Consider the following 5,409-nt stretch of genomic DNA (forward strand, 5'->3'; position numbering starts at 1 on the left):
GAAAAACAGACAAATCTCAATATAGGAACATTTAGCAAAATACCCAGTGAGTACTTTTCAAAACTACCAAGGTCATTAAAAACAAGGAAAGGCTGAGAAACTGTCAAAGCCAGGAGAAGCCTGTAGAGACATGAGCACTGCATGGGGTGCGGCACCCTGGATGGGCCCTAAACATGGGGTGCGGCACCCTGGATGGGCCCTAAACATGGGGTGCGCCACCCTGGGTGGGCCCTAAACGTGGGGTGTGGCACCCTGATGGGCCCTAAACATGGGATGTGGCACCCTGGATGGGGCCTTGAAACAGAAAAGGACATCAGGTAAAAACTAAGGAAATCTGAATAAAGTAAGGACTGTAGTTAATAAAATGTCAATATTGGCTCATTAAATGTGAAAACTGTGCCTTAGTAGTTATTAGAATTAGTAATTATTAGGTGTTAATAATAAGAGAAACTGGGCGAGGGAGTGTGTGGGAACCCTCTGTATAAATTTTGCAAATTTTCTATAAAACTATTGTAAAATAACAAGATTATTTAAAATTGTAATTTTATTTTTTCAATTTTTACTTATACACATAATTTTACATAAATTCATTAGAAGTATAATAACAGAGAAGCAGAGGATTGAAGGGGTGGTTCACTGGTTTTTTTCTGTTTTTTGCTATTTCTCCCTAGTTTTCTCTCTGCTCTTTCACTCCTGTTACTCCTTTCTGAGCCATGTTAGAGCCCAATGTGTATAACATTTTTCTTCCTGAATTACTTTCAATCAATTATTGTAGCTATTATTATTATTATTATTATTTTGAGACAGGGTCTCACTCTGTCACGCAGGCCAGAGTGCAGTGGTACAATGATGGCTCACTGCTGCCTTGACTTCCTGGGTTCAAACAGCCCTCTTACCTCAGCCTCCTGAATAGCTGGAACCACGGGCTAATTTTTAAATATTTTGCTTTTGTAGGGACAGGGTCTTGCCATGCTGCCCAGGATGGCCTTGAATTCCTGGGTTCATGCAATCTGCCCCTTGGTCTCCCAAAGTATTGGGATCAGAGGCACGAGCCACTGTGCCCGGCCAATTATTATGTTCAACATAAATCTCACATGAGTGTGTAGTGGTCAGCTGTGCCTTTGCTCAGCATTTCCTCTTGAGATAACTGTGCCTTCATTGCTAACCTTCTGTTTCTGGCAGGAGCCAAAAATGTTTTATGACCCTTCTCACCACATTTGACTAGTTTAGGGGTGCACATCTGGCCCACACAAGACCAGTCTAAGTTCTTGGCAAGATTTTCAAGCTGGAACTGAGAGAAAGTTTCTAAGATGCGAAGTTTCAGAGCTGTTTTTCGCCAAGTTTAATTAAGTGAAATATTCTAGTAACCTCCCAATAAGTAATCTTTTCAAAAACAAAAAAAAAAGGAAGGGGGGATTGAATTCACTGATCTCTCTAAGAACACGGTGGATTATGAGAAATCCAAAGCTCCACTTAAAATGTTTATTTTTGTTCCTGGTTTTTATCTTCTGCTAAATTGGAATTTAGGGGGCAGAATAGTTCCATGAAAACTGATTCAGACTTTATCCCTCTGATTTACAGTGCTGCTTTCATGCCTAATATTACAAAATGTTCAAGTGCCCTGTTTTGGTATTATGTAGTAAAAACAGGAATTAAAAATCTTAGCTTTGCATAGCCTCTATCTCCAGGAAATGCAAAGAGCTCTTACATGTTCATTCCTCCAAAACAAAATACAAATTTTCTCATAGGTGCTACTGGAGAAACAATAGCACAAATAATCCCTATGGAGAGCCTGCCATATGCCAAGCCCTGTGGCAGGGGCTTTACACTCATGATCTCACATAATTGAGTTATTGCAACCACTAGTGCTAGGCCAGACCTCAGCGAGCCTGGTCTGGGTTCCAGACTGTCAAGAAGGATGTCTTAGGCTCTACTCAAGTTTGGTTTTTCTTCAGCAAAAGCAACAAACACTGGAAAGATAGTAAGGAGAGAAAAATATATAGGTGGTTTTGCCCTCCCCTCAAAGGTCTCTCCAGCTCACCATGCCTCCACTAAAGATTAGGGCTCTTAGAAGCCCAGGGAGAACAATATGCCCAGTAGAGCAGAGGAACACAGAGCATGGACCCGCTGCCGTCAGTGCTCACAGCCACAGCAGCATTCCCAAGCAACTTACATCACCGTAAGAGGCAGTGGTTGTGCTGCCCAGGAGGGCCAGCTTCACTAGGCCTTTACGTCCCTGCTTTGTCTGCACGATGGGGCCCTGGGCTGTTCCACCCATGCCCACGGAGGGGCTTTCATGTGGACAGGCCTGGCCATGGCCCATACAACACCAACCAAGGTAGATAACAGCCTTATTTTCCAGATAAGAAAACTGAAGCTCCAAGAGACTAAATGAATGTCCCAGAGTACTCCATTTGGCAAGTTGATTTGCTAGTCAACTCAGAGTTAATTTTGGTCTAAGTCTAAAGCTGAAACTTTTAATCACCAGACTCCCTTGGGGGTATAAAACTGCTTCCTTGGGGATGCCAGAAAAATAGTCCACACAGACGATAACACTTGGAAACAAAATTTACAAAAGGAAAGAGATTTAATGGACTTACAGTTCCACGTGGCTGGGGAGGCCTCACAATCATGGTGGAAGGTGAATGAGGAGCAAAGTCATGTCTTACATGGTGGCAGGCAAAAAGAGCATGTGCAGGGGAGCTCCCCTTTATAAAACCATCAGCTCATGAGATTTATTCACTATCATGAGAACAGCACAGGAAAAACCCACCCCCATGGTTTAATTACCTCCCACAAGGTCCCTCTCATGACAAGTGGGAATTATTACAATTCAAGGTGGTTTGGGTGGGGACACAGAGCCAAACCATATCATTCTTCCCCGGCCCCTCCCAAATCTTATGTCCTCACGTTTCAAAACCAATCATGCCATCCCAACAGTCCCCCAAAGTCTTAACTCATTTAAGCATTAACTCAAAAGTCCACAGTCAAAAGTCTCATCTGAGACAAGGCAAGTCCCTTCCACCTATGAGTCTGTAAAATCAAAAGCAAGTTAGTTACTTCCTAAATACAACAGGGGTACAGATATTGGGTAAATACACCTGTTTCAAATGGGAGAAGTTGGCCAAAACGAAGGAGCTACAGGCCCTGTGCAAGTCCAAAATCCAAAAGGCAGCAATTAAATCTTAAAGCTTCAAAATAATCTCCTTTGACTCCATGTCTTACATCCAGGTCACACTGATGCAAGAGTTAGGCTCCCACGGCCTTGGGCAGCTCCGCCCCTGTGGTTTTGCAGGGTACAGCCCCAGTCCTGGCTGCTTTCATGGGCTGGCGTTGAGTGTCTGTGGCTTTTTCAGGTGCATGGTGCAAGCTGTTGGTGGATCTACCATTCTGGGGTCTGGAGGACAGTGGCCTCTTACAGCTCCACTAGGCAGTGCACCAGTGGGGACTCTGTGTGGGAGCTCCAACTCAGGAGGCTGAGGCAAGTGGATCGCTTAAGCCCAGGAGTTCAAGGACGGCCTGGGCAACATAGTAAGACCACGTCTCACTTATTAGATTCAGAAAACAAAACAAAACAAGAACACATTGGCTTTCTAGCCATTCACCAATGGGTTGTATGGTTTTAAAATGTTTGCCATTTTATCCATCAGTCCTCAAAACTAGAGCCCTGCCTCTTTCAAGACTTTACCAGGTTATAAGGGAAACACAAAGGCATATTCAACCTAATTCTTGCCCTCAAGAAACTGATAACGCAATTTAGGAGGCAGAATTTATGCACTCTAGAATCACACAGACCCATCTGGGCCCTGCTTCTTATTAGTTGTGTGACCTTAGGCAAACCCCTCTGAGTCTCAACTGACTCATCTGTAATACTGTGATAATACTGCCTGCCCCATGACGTGATTTTTGGTCTTAATGCACTTATGACTTAAATTAGATTGAAATATTAAATTGTATTAAATTTGTTTACAGGCTTCACCTCAGAATAAGATCATTAGCTTCTTAGTGCACTGCATACTTAAAGTATGGGTATAGATGATACAGCTGGTGAATAAAGGCAGCATGTGATATTTGCCTTACGAGCAATACATGCAACAAGTACTCAGAGACACCGAGAGAGAAAGCTCAGGAAAACTGATGTGCCAAGAAGGCCAGCAATTGAGAAGGGGCTTGAGGGAAGAATTCAAATAAGCATAGTTCTACAATGAAATACAGAACTCAATTTATATTCAGAAGTAAAAGATTTAATTCCGTTGATCACACGTTTGTAGGCATTCATGCTTAATGAGCCATCAGCATGTGTAAGGCACTGAACTAAACACGTTAGAAGAATTAACAGAAATAATCTACTGTCAGTAACATTTATGAAAGGAAACTAAGATTCAGGTTAACTCACCCAAGTCAAACAGCCAGAGGAAGTGGTACAGTTTTTTTATTTCATACAGTTCAGTATGAGGCAGCCTCTTATCAGTATGCTTTCCTCTCAATCCAACTTTACAAATCCAGTGATTTTATGTAGACAAGCCATACTGTGGAGGTGTTATTTGGATTGTCGGCATTCTACCTTCTTATTTGCGTGGATCTCTATTAAAGGGGTCTTGGGGGAATGCAGTGCTCTGCCTCCCACTATAGAAGAGGAAAGTGGCCCCACACAGTGGTTCTAGGCAGCCCAGCTGGGGCAGACACTAGCTATGGCATCTAAGGAATCTGCGATGATGTTCCTTGCAGGTGACCTTGGCTGCGTCCTCTGTGGCCCAGCTTCCCTTGGTCCCCAACCATTTGTTAAGCCTTCCTAGTTACTCTACAAGCCATTTGTATCCTAAAAACTTTTGTCTGCATCTCTGTTACTTGCGACCAAAACCTTTAATTGATATGCATACACTGAATGTGTTTGTATCTCTTCAGCATTTAGTGTGATTTCTCATTATGGCTTTTAACAAAATTTTCATAAACTCTTACGTAGTCCTTACAGTGTGCCAGACACTGTTTTAAATGCTTTACAAATACTAACCTATTCTTATAAGAACTCTGTGAGGTAGGTATTATACTATTTTACAGATGGGAAAACTGAAACACTGGATAATTATAAATAACTCACCCAAGATCTCACAGCTAGTAAACAATGAGACTTTTTAAAAAACATTTTAAATGCATAGTTTTCCCAAACATTTTGTCTTGTCATCAGCATAAGAGCATCTGTAGATTTTTGTTTCTGAAAATGCAATCACTGCAGCTAACCAGGTGGTGTGGAAACTAGACTTTTTCCGTTGCATATAGATAATCAAGTATGAACAGTATACTTAGGAAAACATGCTCTTGAAGTTGACTACGTGTGTGCAGTTGGCTTAGGCACACTTGCACCAGATTCTTGACATTCACCTTTGAAGAATATGCCAGCTGTGTTCCAGA

Source organism: Nomascus leucogenys, chromosome 4, assembly GCF_006542625.1.
Source record: "Nomascus leucogenys isolate Asia chromosome 4, Asia_NLE_v1, whole genome shotgun sequence".
Lineage (NCBI taxonomy): Eukaryota > Metazoa > Chordata > Mammalia > Primates > Hylobatidae > Nomascus > Nomascus leucogenys.